General features: G+C 25.2%; 1 protein-coding gene across 1 annotated transcript in view; it reads right to left on the bottom strand.

The window, feature by feature from the left end:
• The window catches only part of LOC109601981 (uncharacterized), a 79,155-nt gene extending 64,339 nt beyond the window's left edge, over positions 1-14,816 (bottom strand). The window contains exon 1 of the mRNA XM_020018286.2: positions 14,616-14,816. The gene's annotated coding sequence lies outside the window, so the exon portion shown is untranslated. The remainder of the gene's footprint in view (positions 1-14,615) is intronic.
• Between the last annotated feature and the right edge of the window lie 4,599 nt (positions 14,817-19,415).

The raw sequence follows: 19,415 nt of genomic DNA, 5'->3' as shown, positions 1-19,415 counted from the left end.
TTGTGATAACACGCCAGATCTTAATTAAAATTTGATGTGAAAGGAACAGAATTTCGTGTAACGTTACGCAAACGCTAATTATTTGATTCCACACCTGAAATTGGCTCGAGATGGTTTAATTGTAACGAAAACGGTTCGATCTCAAAACGACGATTAATTCCACCATCGATTCTTCATTTTTATGATTTATGCGGCGACCTCTCGAAATTGACACGGCACGTAAAGATAAACATGGTCTTAACATATGTATAATTGCAAACGATTCATCACGTCAGAATTCAGATTGAAATTCATCAATTCCGTTGCATTTAAACATCACTCGATCTCTAGTTTGTGTTGCATTTTTATATCGTTGTCTCGTTCGCCAGTATGGATCTTTAACTGTGTTTTGAACTGGTTTTTAATGATTTTTTCTTTTCTAATAATGCAATTTGTGGAAAACATTCTATGAAGGATGTTCTGAAATACCGTTTGACAAACATTAACATATTTATCTGCGTCCAAATATTTGTCAAGGTGAAATCGAAATTGTAACGGATGTTGTCCTTTTGCGACACACAAATCTGTGTTTGTTTTCATTCCTAAATATTCAAATCCCACATTCAAATTTATATTGTTTACAATTACGTTGAGGACAGGACTTGAATTAATTCGACATAATGACTAATTCAAATCACTTAGTACATATTTATTTAAATTAACTGAACGTTGTCTAATAAATACGTATAATTTAGGCACAAATCTTTGTTGATGTCCTGATAACAAACAAAACAAGTACTTTAACACATTAATGTTTGTGCCTGGTGATGGTATATAATGATCGAAGATAGAAGCAAGTAAAAATAGTTTTATAGTAATGTTTATTATACTAAGTCGTTCAGTAAGTTGTAAAATACCCCACCACGGTAGCTATTATTAAGATTTTTTGAGTTGAAACTGAAGTCAATGATATCTGGCTAATTGGTAGATGTTACATCATTTGATACTTTACTTCAACGGATTTAGCAATGGTTTTTTAAGCTACAAACTGTGAACAGGAATGTTACTTCGAAACTAATTATTTTCTTCGATAAATTGGTTTCAAGTGGTCGAAAGGAATGCAGTAATATTCTGAGAACACAAATTTGTTTCTGAGCCGAATAATCACAGTGATAATCATAATCAATTTTTTCTAAAATACTCCTTTTTTATTTAGAATTTAATCACTTTACGATGTCTAATTTGTTCCATTGTTAAAAATTGGATAGAAAAGTCAATTTTAATGGGTTGTTAAACAAAAGTGACTCAACAGATAGAAATGACATTTTGGCTGTTTCCTTATAAAACACGAAACATTAAAATTTATATTTTTCTTAATAGTACAAACAAAAAGGATAACATCTAACTCATTTACCACTTCAATATGAATGAATTGCTTTTAACCCTTTTTTAAAAAGAATTTAATCACTTTACGATGCCTAATTTGTTCCATTGTTAAAAATTGGATAGAAATGTCAATTTTAAAGGGCTAATAAACAAAAGTGACTTAACAGATAGAAACGATATTTTGGTTATTTTCTTATAAAACATGAAATATTCAAATTTATATTTTTCTTAATAGTAGAAACAAAAAGGTTAACATCTAACTCATTTACCACTTCAATATGAATTTCCATTGCTTTTAACCCTTTTTTACAAAGAATTTAATCACTTTACAATGCCTAATTTGTTCCATTGTTAAAAATTGGATAGAAAAATCAATTTTAAAGGGCTAATAAACAAAAGTGACTTAACAGATAGAAATGACATTTTGGCTATGTTCTTATAAAACATGAAATATTAAAATTTATATTTTTCTTAATAGTAAAAACAAAAAGGATAAGGTCTAAAACTCATTTACCACTTCAATATGAATTTCCATTGCTTTTAACCCTTTTTTACAAAGAATTTAATCATTTTACGATGCCTAATTAGTTCCATTGTTAAAAATTGGATAGAAATGTCAATTTTAAAGGGCTAATAAACAAAAGTGACTTAACAGATAGAAACGACATTTTGGTTATTTTCTTATAAAACATGAAATATTCAAATTTATATTTTTCTTAATAGTAGAAACAAAAAGGTTAACATCTAACTCATTTACCATTTCAATATGAATTTCCATTGCTTTTAACCCTTTTTTACAAAGAATTTAATCACTTTACAATGCCTAATTTGTTCCATTGTTAAAAATTGGATAGAAAAATCAATTTTAAAGGGCTAATAAACAAAAGTGACTTAACAGATAGAAATGACATTTTGGCTATTTTCTTATAAAACATGAAATATTAAAATTTATATTTTTCTTAATAGTAAAAACAAAAAGGATAAGGTCTAAAACTCATTTACCACTTCAATATGAATTTCCATTGCTTTTCACCCTTTTTTAAAAAGAATTTAATCACTTTACGATGCCTAATTTGTTCCATTGTTAAAAATTGGATAGAAATGTCAATTTTAAAGGGCTAATAAACAAAAGTGACTTAACAGATAGAAACGACATTTTGGTTATTTTCTTATAAAACATGAAATATTCAAATTTATATTTTTCTTAATAGTAGAAACAAAAAGGTTAACATCTAACTCATTTACCATTTCAATATGAATTTCCATTGCTTTTAACCCTTTTTTACAAAGAATTTAATCACTTTACAATGCCTAATTTGTTCCATTGTTAAAAATTGGATAGTAAAGTCAATTTTAAAGGGCTAATAAACAAAAGTGACTTAACAGATAGAAATGAAATTTTGGCTATGTTCTTATAAAACATGGAATATTAAAATTTATATTTTTCTTAATAGTAGAAACAAAAAGGATAAGGTCTAAAACTCATTTACCACTTCAATATGAATTTCCATTGCTTTTAACCCTTTTTTACAAAGAATTTAATCATTTTACGATGCTTAATTTGTTCTATTGTTAAAAATTGGATAGAAATGTCAATTTTAAAGGGCTAATAAACAAAAGTGACTTAACAGATAGAAACGACATTTTGGTTATTTTCTTATAAAACATGAAATATTCAAATTTATATTTTTCTTAATAGTAGAAACAAAAAGGTTAACATCTAACTCATTTACCACTTCAATATGAATTTCCATTGCTTTTAACCCTTTTTTACAAAGAATTTAATCACTTTACAATGCCTAATTTGTTCCATTGTTAAAAATTGGATAGAAAAATCAATTTTAAAGGGCTAATAAACAAAAGTGACTTAACAGATAGAAATGACATTTTGGCTATTTTCTTATAAAACATGAAATATTAAAATTTATATTTTTCTTAATAGTAAAAACAAAAAGGATAAGGTCTAAAACTCATTTACCACTTCAATATGAATTTCCATTGCTTTTAACCCTTTTTTAAAAAGAATTTAATCACTTTACGATGCCTAATTTGTTCCATTGTTAAAAATTGGATAGAAATGTCAATTTTAAAGGGCTAATAAACAAAAGTGACTTAACAGATAGAAACGACATTTTGGTTATTTTCTTATAAAACATGAAATATTCAAATTTATATTTTTCTTAATAGTAGAAACAAAAAGGTTAACATCTAACTCATTTACCATTTCAATATGAATTTCCATTGCTTTTAACCCTTTTTTACAAAGAATTTAATCACTTTACAATGCCTAATTTGTTCCATTGTTAAAAATTGGATAGAAAAATCAATTTTAAAGGGCTAATAAACAAAAGTGACTTAACAGATAGAAATGACATTTTGGCTATTTTCTTATAAAACATGAAATATTAAAATTTATATTTTTCTTAATTGTAGGAACAAACAGGATAAGATCTAACTCATTTACCACTTCAATATGAATTTCCATTGCTTTTAACCCTTTATTACAAAGAATTTAATCACTTTACAATGCCTAATTTGTTCCATTTTTAAAAATTGGAAAAGACAATTTTAAAAGGCTAATAAACAAAAGTGACTTAACAGATAGAAATAACATTTTGGTTATTTTCATATAAAATATGATATATTAAAATTTATAATATTACTCTTAATAATAGATACAAAAAGTAGAAGTTCTATCACCATTACCATTTCATTTAGAATTTCTATTGCTGTTAACCATTTTTTACAAAAAATTAATTGAACAGAAAAGTCAATTTTACAAGGCTAATAAATAAAATTGTTGATTTTGGTTAATTATTTATCTTATAATAATTTTCTTAATAATAGATATAAAAAATTATTTAATTTCACCTAATTAAGTTGATTAGCGGCTTTTACAAGCTAAAACTGGATCATTGACGGACGTGGTTGCGTAATGCGTGCAGAACAATTGTTTCCTGTCCGCACTGTAATTTGATTAAACGAACTTAAGTCGCATCTGCGTTAATCGACCGATCGCACGTATAATTGATGAACAATTTAGAATTCAGAAACTGTTGGAAATTGTAACGAACATTTCCGCGTTTCTAAAATCTATTATATACGGATTCGATCGAGGCAATATCTTAATCGATTTTCATATAAATGTTTTCGCAATATATTATATTTTTCACCCAAACACCACGTCGATTGTCTAGCGTTATTGATTCGGTGTTCCCATTTTGTTGACACTATCGTTGGAATTTTATTTATAATTTTTTAAGCCTACATACGCTTTCCAGTAGCCACCCATACACTACGCATTTACAATTCAGTATGTCTGGTTAATTTCTGTTTAATTAAATTGGATAATTACACTTTACCTCGGGCGATTTAAATAATTAATCGATTCATTTAAATAAACAGTGCCTTAAATTTTGTCATCTATCATGATTTCTATTTATAAGTAAATTACGCACAAATTAAAATGGATTCTTGAATATATTTACATTTATGATGTGTGGCTATTATATAATGGTCATAAATTTCAATTTTCATAACCTATAATTTTTTTTGTTAATAATAGTTTATTAAAATTTAATTTTCAACTCAATTTAAAATGTTCGTTGGAATGAACAAATATTTTGTACACTCTTTAATATCAATTTAAACTTATTGTTCCTAAATTATTTATTGAATTTATATATTTAAATAATAAAAATAATTTTCAGCTTAACTTTATATTTTGTAAAAAGTACTAATTATAAAAATTAATATTTAATCTAATTAAGTTTTTTTAATTTACATACATATTTTATATTTTCTACTAAATATCTAATTAAAGCAAATATTTTATTTAAGATATTTTTTCTTTTTTTTTTAATAATTATTTATTGAAACGTAATTTTCATCTTAAACAGCAATATTTTGTTCAAAATAAATACAATTGAAATATATTTTTTCATATTAAATTAAATATATTTTTCCTATTTTTTATTATTATAAGTTACTTTGTAAAGAAAAGCAATTTTGAAAATTAAAATTCATACATTTTTCCATTTTGAATAAATTAAATACTTTTTATACAAACTTTACTAGAAATATTCAATTAATGCAAGTATTTTATTTAATATAATTAAAAAAATGTTTTTTTAATAATTATTTATTGATATGTGACTTAGTTTAATTAAAAATATATATTTTTTACGTAAATAAAAATATTTTGGATGAAGCTAATACAAAATGCTAAATTGTATATTATTATTTAGAAAATATTTTTTATTTAAAAATATAAAAAATATATTTAACTTAAAATGAAAAATATTCCTTTTGCAATAACTTTAAAATTTAATATAATTAAGTTTTTTAATTAGTATTTGTCCATTTTTAACAAATTAAACATTTTTACTAATTATAAAAATTAATATTTAATCCAATTAAACTTTTTTTAATTTACATATACTTCATTTTCTACTAAATATAAAATATTAAAGCCAATAGTTTATTAAAGATAATTTTTCTTTTTTTTAATAATTATTTATTGAAACATGATTTTCATCTTAAACAGCAAAATTTTATACAAAATAAATACAATTTAAATATATTTTTTCATATTAAATTAAATATATTTTTCCTATTTTTTATTATTATAAGTTACTTTGTAAAGAATAGCAGTTTAAAAAATTAAAATTGAATATACATTTTTCCATTTTGTACAAATTAAATACTTTTTATACAAACTTTACTAAAAATATCCAATTAAAGTATTTTATTTAATGTAATTTAAAAAAAAATGTTTTTTTAATAATTATTTATTGATATGTGACTTTAACTTAAGTTAAAATTATATTTTTTTACTTAATAACAATATTTTAGATGAAGCTATTATTTATTTAAAAATATAAAAAATATATTTAACTAATATGAAAAATGTTCCTTTTCAAATTTAAAATTCAATAATTAAATTTTTTAATCAGTATTTGACCATTTTTACCATATTAAATATTTTTATATAATTTAATTTATTTGACACTTTTAGTGTCAATTAAATCATTCAATATATTTTTATAAATACGTTTTTTAAATAATTATTTAATGACATATGATTTGGATTAAAAATATATTTTTTACTCAAAAAGCAATACTGAATGAATAAAATTTTTTCATTTTATATTTCTTTTATTTTTTATTATTATAAAATGTTTTGTAAAAAATACTAATTTTAAATTTGAATATAAATTCTTAGCTAATTTTTCGATTTTAAATTAATTAAAATCACTTAAATAGTAATATTTTAAATGAGAAGAAAAGAATTCAATATAACTAAGCCATTTTAATCTGTATCTTTTTCATTATGAATAAATTAAATAAATTTTTTATATGTACTTTAATTACAAAAATTCAATAAGAGCAAACATCTTATTTTAAATAATTTTGAAAAATACTTTTTTTTAATAAATATTTATTTTTATACTAAATTAGTAAAATAAAATATTTAATGAATAAAAAATATTTTTTAAACAAAATTAAATAATTAGAAATATATTTTTCTTATATTTTATTTTTTCAATTTATATTTTTGCATCTTAAACAAATTAAACGCTTTTTTATAAATTTCTATAAAAGATTCAATTAAAACATTCCTAGCAAAAATATTACTCTAATAAATAGTAATTTAATTAGTATATTTAAATAATTTATATTTTCCTGTCTTATTTTCTTTCATAAATTCTCACTTTTATTATCCTTTCCTTTCATTCACATCAACAACTGAATTTAGTAGATAAGGAAACAGCTACCGATTTTTTTCTAAATCCATTACCAATTAATTCAACATCAACCCGTTCGATCGAACCCATTAAAATACCAATAAAAAGATAAACACGAATTCCTACAAATTTCACACCGAAAAAAAAAATATTAAAACGGCCTGCTAAAACGTTAAACAAAACAAAAAAAAGGACGTATAAGTAATTAAAGGCAGCTGCTTAAAATTTCGGAACCATAAATACTCATGAGTGTCAACAGATTATTTTTACACCTGTTTCGAAAGAGACGTCCGACAATTTTTTATTGTTTTACTGTTATGTGTTTTAATTAAAAATAAAAAATAACGAAACCGTCCCAAGACAGATTTATAGATTCGAAGAAACAACACCGCGGATAATTATTGTGTTTTGTTACGGGAAATTTTTAAATATTAGCGTCCTTTAACGCTTCCATGATTTTTTTGATCGATTTAACGCCACGAAAATCTCCTCCGTTCATCGCTGAAATTACATGTTTGTTAAGTCGTGGTTTTGTAATGCGTTTGTGCACTTGTAGAAAAATTTCTCGGGTCGTTTTCGATATTCATTAAATAGTTAACCTGATTCGCTGGCGAGACTAAAAACTGTTTGTAACAGGAACTCGGAACAGTTGTAGATAACAGAAAAATTGTAATGCATTTAAACTGGCACGTATTATTATGAAGCACATGTTTACAATACGAGAATTGTGTTTTAATTAATTCATTCATCCATCAATCAATCAAATATATTGTTTATTCTTTTCGTTGAATAAACAAATAAGCGTTATAAACTGGAGTATTTGGGTTTCTTGTGTTAATAATTAATTGAATTGTAAAGAAACAGTACTTTATAGGTAACTATAGAAAATTAAATCATAAAAGCTCTATTTGTTTATTAATATTTAATAATACTTAGTAATTACTGTATAACTTTTATACAACAGGACAAATTGCATTTTAATTTTTTAACATATCTATAAGCAAATTTATGTTACATTATTCCAACTGAAGAAACCTCAGTTTTAACCTCCTGTTCAGAATTTACCATTCATTATGTATAAAATTGGAGAATGACAAAAATAAATAATAACCACATGGAGAAATATCTGGATTATTTGGTGGACGGGATAAAACTTCCCACTTAATATTTTCAAACTTTGTGTTTGATGCTACATGTGAGCTTTGTCACGAAGAATGAGAATGCTTTTCCACGAACTAAAGAATTCGTTATTAAATAAGCTTTTCGTGATCTCCACCATAGAATTATTAAAATCTTCTTCTTGGTTTAAAACTTTTTTAGTACTGTTCTACCAAGTTTATCAGCTTCAACCCTCTGTCTAAATCGGCGAGAATTCACTTTATCCATCGCAGTTTAATGACTTTTACATACATATATTTATACGAGGATTTTAAAGATATATTAGTTGGTTTCTTCATTGGGACAGGTTTCAGGATGACCTTGACTTTATTCATCTTCAAAGGATTCATTACACTTTCAAACCGACGGTACCAAAATGTTGTGACTTCATAGCTTACCATTTTCTCCATACATATAGTAAAAGTGGTAACTCTAGTTTTAATCTGATTTTTGAAGTCATATTGCAAAATTTGCAGTTCTATGAAGCACTTCAGTTCACTATTTTTAGCCCCAAATAAATGTTTCAAATGAAATATTATTGAAAAAAAATAACATAATTAGAAAGAATATAAAAAAGCTTTAGTTTAATACAATAAATGTAATAAAATAAAATAACACAAAACATTTTAGGTAATATTATAAAAAAGTAAATGTCTGATGTTCTGCTTTTTACGATGTTGGAACCATTGGTCTCTATTTTATTGAAGAAGACTAAAACAGCGGAGTTATTTACAAACTCTAAAAAGATTTTCTGAAAAACAGTTAAATAATTTAAGCTTACTTCATTTGGTACAAATTAGACTAAATAAATAAATAACTAGTATACACTGAACCGATTCTAAATGATATTAAACTGACTGATTTATTTTTCTTTTGCTATATTAGCAATCAATTTCTTGGTTATATATTAAGTTGTGTATTCATAATATCCTAATCAATATCACACATTTTTTTTATTTATTTGTATATTATTTATAATTTATTTATTATATTTGTAATATTAATGTGACTTTCATTACCTCTTTGGCATGACTGATGTCATAGAACTTTATGTCCGAATAAAATAGACATAAAAATAAATTAATAATAACATTATTATATTATAAAAACTTTAATTACTTATTATTATTATTATTTTTTATTTAAAATTGCAATAAATAATACAGATTTATAATGGTCATGTTTATGCTCAATTTTTGAATCCAAAAAAATATTTTTTAAATATTGTCCAAAAATATAATATTATTTGGATATATTTAGTTTTAAATATGGCTGTGTCGACAATCACGTGTACTGCGCATGACCATTACTTTCTTCCCTCCGTACCTTATGTGAATAAACTATATTAATTAATAATTTTTGCTTTTTTAATGTAAAAATAAAGATTTCTATAAAAACTAAATAAATTTTATAAAACCTTTTATAGTATCAAAAGGTTCTTCACAAAATCATCCTAGAAACAATTTCAGTCAATGTTAATTAAATCACTGCTGACCAATCTTATTTAAAAAAATAATAAAAAAAATAAAATAGTCAATATTGACAAATGTGTTGTTCCAAATATAAAAAAAAAAAACAATAAATTGTATAATTAATTAATTGGTAACCGAATAAAATTAATAAAAAAATAAATTCAAATAAAATTTTTAAAATAAAAACAATAATTGAAATATGTTACCAAAATACAAAATTGCATTAAAATCAAGTAAAAAATGACAATGAGGAAGCTCAAACTGCAGTTGTAAAGAGTAAAGACAAAATAAAAAATATATTTTCATATCTTGATCATTAAAATTAATGCCCATATTACATCTAACTTGGGACTATCAATTAGAACACAACAAATTAATATTAATTATACTTTTATTGAATCTTGAATTGTTACAAATAACTACTTTTAAAAAGTATCTATAGTAATTAAATAATTTGGCAAAACTGGTATTCCAATTTTTTTGATTTGTTTACTGTGTTTATTTCAATATCAAATATTATTTTAAAAAATTCATTTACAGATTATTAATTGCATATTGAAACACCAAATGATTAATCAAAAATTCTTGTAGTTGTCATCGTATCCCAAAGCGATAATTTATCCGTTGCACTAAATCCTTTGAACGATATTTAGCACGTCGTAAATATCAATATGACAGGTCGAGTCTGAACTTTCGCAGCCAGACAAACAACAATCCACAAACTAATTCTATAAAGTGTGTATGTAACAACTGCCTTGAATAATGTTCGAATGATTTATTATACAATGCAAATTGTCCATATTTGTCAAGTGCGTAGACATTAATTTGGAGTCCGGGCCGCCTTTTTTACAGACAGGAATCATAATTAAATCCTAATTCGGTTGACCCAGTTGTATAATTTTGATAATTTATACGTTCCGTCCATGGGCAAACGAGAATTAATAAACGCGTTCCTTCGATTCTGTCGCACGTCGATTAATTTACGGAGAAGGATACTAAAACCTCCATTTGTTGTTTATTAACATTATGGGAAGTCACTTGAGAACTGTTAATTTGTACAATCTTCAAGAAATAAATCACTAATTGCCCCGTACAACGGGGATCCGTTCCTTATTGGTTCTTGTCGGCAATTCCACTTAATTAACAACAATATTTCGAACCAGAGTATTTTCTATTTTTGAACCGGTAATTAATCGTCCACTTGTCACTGTTGAAATCGTTCGTTACAGTGAAATTAGAAATCTATGTGTTGATTTGTCAAAGACGAGTTTAATTTTTTGTTTTTGGTTAAATCGAGACGGCCGATAATTAATGTGTTTGTGGCAGTTTCACTTTCTTTCTGCTCTCGGTTCGTTATCTTGTTTATTGACAAATTAGTTTCATTATGCTTAGATCATATTAAGCAAGTGTTGCAAATTATTATGTTTTATGTATAAAAACATGTAATTGTTATGTATGTTGTTATTGCATCACTTTTAGAAACGATTAAAATTTGGTCATTTAAAAATAATCACTTTTAATAAGTAGTTTAATTTACATACAATAGTTTCATGCGTAATTTTCGCAATTAATCTCAATACTTGTGGATTATGAACAGGATTCAGGAGATTATCAACAGGAATTTGCATCAAAATATCTAAGAATTTTATATATTTAACTACACATGTTCCTGGGAATTGTTTTAAAAAGAAGTGCTGTAATTAGAAATATCACGTCTAATGGAAATAATTTGCATAATTCTATGTTTATTACTTTTAATGCGGAAGGCGTTTTGAAATTGTTAATTAAAAGATTAAAGTACTCTCAACATAGAGTTTATAAATAAATACAAATTAAAATGCTATAAACCGAAAGATTAAAGGAAAGGATGTTAAAAGCTTCTTTTTAAACATATAGATATAAATAAATTAAATATTAACTAAAATAATAATAAAATTACAATATTCATCATTTTCAAAATGAACTCATTAGATAAATTTATTTTGCTTATTAGTGTTACAAAACATTTCTTTAAGTCACAAAACCTTCATATAGAAGTTGAACTTACGTAAGAACTTTAAATACAATGTAAAAAACTGAAAAACTTGAAATTTTTAATTAAAAAAATATAGATATTAAAATACTCTCAACAGAAAATAGGATTCAGAAATAAATACAAATTAATATGCTGTAAAAATTAAAGAAACTATTGTCAAAAGCTTCTTTTGAAATGTATAGATGTGAAAATTAAATATTAACTAAAATAATAATAATAAAATTACAATTTTCATCATTTTAAAATTGTACTGATTAGATAAATTGGTTTTGCTTATTAATTTTACAAAACATTAATTTTCTTAAATGACAAAACTAGATATAAAAATTAAACTTACGAAAGAATTTTAAATATAATATAGAAAACTGAAAAACGAAAAATAAAAAAATTTAGAAATTTTTAATTAAAAAAAAATATATATAAAGATTAAAATTCTTTCAACAGAAAGTAGGGTTTATAAATAAATATAAATTAATATGCTGTAGAAGAAAAAATTAAAGGAACTGTTGTTAAAAGCTTCTATTTAAATATATAGATATGAAAATTAATAACTAACTAAAATAATAATAATAAAATTACAATTTTCATCATTTTAAAAATGAACTGGTTAGATAAATTTGTTTTGCTTATTAATTTTACAAAACATTAATTTTCTTAAATGACAAAACTAGATATAAAAATTAAACTTACGAAAGAATTTTAAATATAATATAGAAAACTGAAAACGGAAAAATAATAAAAATCTAGAAATTTTTAATTAAAAAAATATATATAAAGATTAAAATTCTTTCAACAGAAAGTACGGTTTATAAATAAATATAAATTAATATGCTCTAGAAGAAAAAATTAAAGGAACTGTTGTTAAAAGCTTCTTTTTAAATATATAGATATGAAAATTAATAACTAACTAAAATAATAATAATAAAATTACAATTTTCATCATTTTAAAAATGAACTGATTAGTTAAATTTGTTTTGCTTATTAATTTTTACAAAACATTAATTTTCTTAAATGACAAAAATTAGATATAGAAATAAAACTTACGAAAGAACTTTAAATACAATGTAGAAAACTGAAAAGCAGAAATTAAAACAAATTTTGAAATTTTTAATTAAAAAATTATAGTGATTAAAATACTCTAAACAGAAAGTAGTGTTTATAAATAAATAAAATTAATTAATATGCTGCAGAAGAAAAAACTAAAAGCTTCTTTTTAAATATTTAGGTATAAATATTAAATATGTTAATTAATAAAAATAAAATTACAATTTTCATCATTTTCAAAATGAACTGATTAGAAAAATTTGTTTTACTTATTAATGTTACAAAACATAAATTTTCTTAAATCACAAAACTTAGATATGGAAATTAAACTTACGAAAGAACTTTAAATACAATGTAGAAAATTGGAAAAAAAAAATAATAAAAATTTTGAAATTTTAATTAAAAAAAAAATATAGAGATTAAATACTCAGAAAGTAAAGCTTATAAATAAATAGAAAATAATATGATTTAAAAGAAGATATTAAAGGAGCATATATTAAAAGGTTTTGAGAAATGAAAATTAAATATTAACTAAAATAATTATAATAAAATTAGAATTTTCATCATTTTCAAAACGGACTGATTTGTTTTGTTCATTAAAGTTAATATCACATTAAGTTTATAAAATCTTAAAACCTGATCTAGAAATCAAACTTTTTAGATTTTCATTTTAATAATAATTAATAACATTAAAATATTCTCAACATAAATACAAATTAAGCTTTTTTTAAATATATAGATATGAATAATTAAATACTAATGAAAATAATAATAATAATAACTTTACAACTTTCATCAATCTCAACATTAAATAATTAATATTTTCGTTTTATTTATTGATATTATAAAATCATTAATTAATTTTCTTGAATCTTAAAACCTGGTTCTAGAACTTAAATTTATATCAGAACTGTATACTTAAAGTAGAAAATTGAAAATGGAAAAAAAAACAATAATTTTGAAATGTTTAATCAAATATATAAATTCATTTCTATTTTAATAATAATTAAAAATACTCTCAATAAAGTAGAGTTTATAAGTACATACAAATTAAAATGATATAGACAACAGATTAAACAAAAGGATGTTAAAAGCTTCTTTTTTAACATAGCAAAAATAATAATAATTAAATATTAACGAAAATCATAATAATAGAATTACAATTTGCATTATTTTCAAAGAAAACTGAAATTTGTTTTGTTTATTGTTATAAATCATTAATTTTCTTAAATTTCAAAATCTGGATCCAGAAATTAAATACACATGAGAACTGAATATAGATAACTGAAAATTAAAAAATAATATTTTTGAAATTTTTAATTAACAAAAATACAGAGATCAACATCATCAATAATAATTAATAAGATTAGTCTCAACATAAAATATAGTTTATAAATAAATAGAAATTAAAATGCTCTAGATCAAAAGATTAGAGGATTATTCAAAATATCTGCTTAACAATTATAAAAAGCAATAAAAAATAGTTTAGAGATTTTAAAAATGTAAGACTTCAAAACTATAATTTAAAGACGTCAAGGATGTTCATAACGAAAGTGCTTTAAGCAGTAATTTTAAAAATCTTGATACTATAATTAAGAAACTATATTAATTATAGTAATTTTAAATGGTGTGAAATATCACTTTGATTTATAATTACTGTACAATCTTCGTATTACTAAAAATTTTAGAAACACTGAACACGACAAATGAAAAAAAAATGTACAATTTACGATAATTGTAAAAGTGTTGGGTACAATTAAATTAAACCAGCAGCCGTCGAATTGTTTCAATTACCTCCAACAAAACGTATACGTATCCAATAACAGCCACTCGCACCGGCACGCTATAATCCAGAGTCACTTGCCAAAAGCGAACCAAATGTAAAAAAAAGAAAAAAAAACCGAACCAAAGACAAAGAGAATCACAAGAGTACCGACGAGTTTTCGGACGGTTGCGAGCGCACGTTCTCCAACCTCGTGGGTACCGCTCATATCATCCGGCCGGGTTCGAACTGAACGCGATTTGGTGCAGGTACCGTGGTACTACGAGAAGAAGAGGCGAAACGCCTGGTAGGGAGCACGGGTCAAGGGACAACGGGCACCGATACGGACTTGTCTCGTCGTTTTAGGAGGTGCACTCCCGAACACGGAATTCGGCTTAAAGTATTTTCGTAACAATTCTTCCTTAACGCTAATGGTTTTCGTCTTGCGAACACCGGTGTCTGTGCGTTAATAAGCCACTCGTCAGCGGTAAATCTTCTAAATGCAGGAGAACATCAAAAGGTTGTTGCTCATCAAAACAAATAGATTGGAAATAAACGAAGTAACATATGCTCAATGTTCAATGATTCGGAAGGTGTAAAACTGTTTGGGACATGTGGTTTTTAATGAAGTAAAAAACGAAAGGGGGTTGCTACCTTATGGCACACTTCCAAACCCCTTTCTGTGATATAATGTGGAACATGTTGGCGTTTTTTTTTCTGGGTTTAACCTCGTTCGTATGACCAGAAGCAGATGACGCAGCTATTAATGAAATCATTGTACTAGATGAGGTTTTTTCTGATATTAATATTTGATTTCGTTTTCATAGCACCGTTAAGGAATATAATTCCTAATCGGTATATGGTAATTTATGTCGATGGAACTCTTAAAGCGCGTAATTAATGTTGTAAAACTTAATGGGATGTCAGATTGTTCAACGAGTCGTATTTATAATGGTTATAAAAAATCGATGCCAATGGAACTACAGTTTTTGTGACTTTAAATTCGATTAATCAAAATCGGTGAACATGAAACAAAAAATTCAATTGAGGAAAGGTTAAACCACATCAAAGAACTTTTTCCAATAATTAAAAACAGTTAAAACAATCACTTTTAGTATCCCTTGTAAGTTCCGGGTTTTTAACACGTCAATAACAATAAATTTCAATAATCATCATTTGCATATAGTGCAAGTCAATTCGCCACTGTTTGCTTTTTTGCACGTCGTCCACAAACAGGAATATAATTAAGTCGGCAGTACCTCGTACACGGACAATGGACCGAGGAAACAAGGGAAGCCTCCTGTCAATCATAATCTGACACCCGTGATAAAAGAGATCACGAGTTTTTCTATTGTCCCGCACCCGGCTGATCGTTTTTCCATTTAGTTCTACCGTGTTGTTAGAAACGGTCCACCGTAAAAAGAACACAATTATTTTTTTGTGACGGTGACTGATTGTTGATCGGTTAATGCCTCATGTGTGTTTGCGATGTATGAAATGAACTATAATAAATACTGCGACTATAAAAGGAATGCTAAATGATTGTGGGGTAACATTCTACCCCGTTTGTTCAGTATTGATAAGTTAATTTATCAAATGTTTGCCCCATTTTTACTACTTAACCAGACTTCCAGACATGAATAACCACATGTAGTAACACCTATAAAAGCCCCCAAAAACATAAAGCAGATGCGCCTGTAATGCGGCTTAAGTTAATTTTAGGATCATTGAACATTATACGTATGGTATAACAACCTCCATTGGTCTGTTATAATTTGGTCTATTGTAAATCAATCATTGGATGCATAATAATACTGTAGTGGTAGTAGTTTCAGGGGGTTAACATAATTGAACTAATTGAATAAATGTAGTAGAATTGAATTAGTTTGGGGTTTATTAAGAAATTTAAATTTACTGTTTTCGATAAATTTACGAAATAAACGGGAATTATTATGTGTGTAATTGACTTCTCCTTCTTCTAATGTACCGAACAAATGTAATAAGATTTGATTTGAAACTTGTTTTCTTTCATTCTCAGATAGAATATATGTACAGTTTTAATAAAACAAATTAAATTATTGTTAGTTTGTTCAGTTTGTAGTGTTGTTTCGAAGATTTTGTCTAAACTTCGCACTCAAGGTGATGTTGAAAATCGATGCAAGCCAGAACGTCCACGAAAAACTACTTCCAAGATAGACAAAATTATAAAGTGGCTCTTCTTCAAAGAACCTCGCAAAACATCAAGATAAATCACGGAGGAAATTTTGACACAATTTAATTTAGATGTTAATAGAAAAACAATGAGAAATCGTCTTACTGGTGTTAGATTGCATGGCAAAATCCTCCTTATTATGGACTCAGAAAAAATGGACCACTGTCCTTTGGAATGACGAAAGTAAATTTAATTTATTTGGGTTGCATGGTAGAACATATGATAAACATGGTGGCGGAGGCATTACAGTTTGGGGATGCTTTTCTTGATTCAAGTGGAGGGAAAAGGGATCATTTTTAATACAGGGAGATATTGGAAAGCCACTGCGTTGAATATTTCAACAAGACAACAATCCCGAACACACGTCTAAAAACCTTAACTGTGCTTGAATGGCCGCCTCAGTCCCCTGATATGAATGCTATTGAGCACCTTTGGAAAGTTTTAGATTGTCGCATATGAACAACAACATCAAAAGCGAACAAGAACTTCTTTAAACCATACAGCAGTTTAAACAAATTCTTGTTGACAAAGACTGATATATTCTATACATAAAAGATGCTAAGCATTGATAGAAGTCAAAGTTTACGCCATAAAATATTAATAGGCCAAATTGATTTTTTATTTAAAAGAGTTAAAAACCTGTGAATCTATTGATCATTAACACTAATGGATCGATCTTGCAATAAATCAACCCTTATAGTTAGGCCTCATGCCAGGAATTTGATTAAAAAATGGGATAAGTAGTTACTACATAAAATTTCATATACCATATAATAAAGACAAGCTCATGTGTCGCCTTAGATGCTTAAAAGAAGTTTCTACCTTATCCACTTTGACAATTTCTTAAGTAACAAACTGAGGTTGATCTTTTTTTCAGTTCCAAAAACCAGGGAATTTTTTCTTCGTTCCATGAATTTACTTGTAGACCGTTAGCAAAAATAGTTGATTATAATGGTGACTACTTTGTTAGATGTGTAAGAAATTTATGTTATTTTAATGTTAAATATTATAAATATAAATTTCTATTTTTAGTTCCTAATATATTTACAATACGTTCTTTCTGCAATATATGCAACCACGTTTACACTATTTTTATTTCACACGAAAGGCAACACTGATACCTTATTCCAGTGTAGCCATTCAGCAAACCGACATTCTCGGGTGTAAATCGATTTTTGAGTGCACATTTTCGTTCACTACATTCGGTACGTATCGATTTCCGAATCGAAACGCGACTGCCGTGGATCGGCATGCAGTTTTTAGTATTATTTTTTTACAATACATTTACCTGCAAAGCGTTTTAAATAATATTAGCATAAAATTTTGGAGTCGGTGTGAATATAGAACATTTTTGTTTCAATATAATTATATGAATTTAATAATATAACTACAATTATAAAATAAACAATGATAAGAGAAAATTTCTTTTATATTGGAAGAACTTTTTCAAATCATTTACAGAATTATTAAGAGTTTATTTAATTGAACGTATTTCAAATATTAATATTCAGAAGATATATCGATTAAAAATATATATGTGTTTAATTTAAATATTAAACGAAAGCTTTTTATTATATTATATTTTTTACGAACTACTGATCACCATTTGAGCTCTGTGTTTTGGATCATTATTCTTCTACTTTAAAGGCATTTTCATCTTGTCATGGTAAACAACCATTTTCAATATTTCTTTATAAATGTCCTTTTTTATACAGTGTAATGTACACACCAGAATAAGAAAAAAACACATTTTAGTGTTTCCCTCGTCGTGCTTCACAGTATCTATTGTATTTTCAGAATTAAATATTTCATTTTTTCCTCATCTAAACATAATGTAACATTTAGAATGCTTTAATACATTTGAAATGAATGAGTAATTTTTCTACTGATTTCGGTATTAATGAATATGAGCCTTTCTTCTGGAGTGGAATGTTTCGCACGACTCATGTCGGCTCCATTAAATTTTAATGATATTTAAATATAATTCATTATAAATAACATATGACAACAATATAAATAAAGACACTATGATTTGTGTGTTTATCAAATGTTTCATCAAAATCATCAAATTGCTTATTAAAAGTAAATAAATGAAAGTAATATTACTACAAATGTTCAATTTTGGAAAAAATTTATATAATTTTAGTTTAAAATTATTGTGTTTTCATTGTTCAGTCTGTTAATAATGTTCAAATTTATACATTCCTTTAGATTATGCTCGAAATTGTTAATAAGGCAAACGTTCAATTTAATGTTATAATAATGTAGTATGTATATTGCTTATTTGTGAATTATAATTAAATATGTATATAAATTTGTAAATTCTCTTAGATATTATTCATATTCATATTTATATAATGTTACATTAAAATTGCTGTATTTTGGTGGTTTATAATATTCTCAATTAAGATACAAATGATTATTTATTTAAAATTTGTCGGTTGGTCACTCAAATTTTCTGGTTATTATCATTAAACAGGAAAAATGGGCTAATAATATTAAAACAATTAATATAAAATGTTTTTTGAGAGTGTATAAAATCAGATGTTTTATCGAAAAAAACCGTTTCAATCAAAAACCTTCTTGAAGGAATTACATAAACCTCATCGTTGACCAATCA

This window comes from Aethina tumida, chromosome 5 (assembly GCF_024364675.1).
Source record: "Aethina tumida isolate Nest 87 chromosome 5, icAetTumi1.1, whole genome shotgun sequence".
In the NCBI taxonomy this organism is placed as follows: domain Eukaryota; kingdom Metazoa; phylum Arthropoda; class Insecta; order Coleoptera; family Nitidulidae; genus Aethina; species Aethina tumida.
This window is presented reverse-complemented; position numbering and strand designations above follow the sequence as displayed.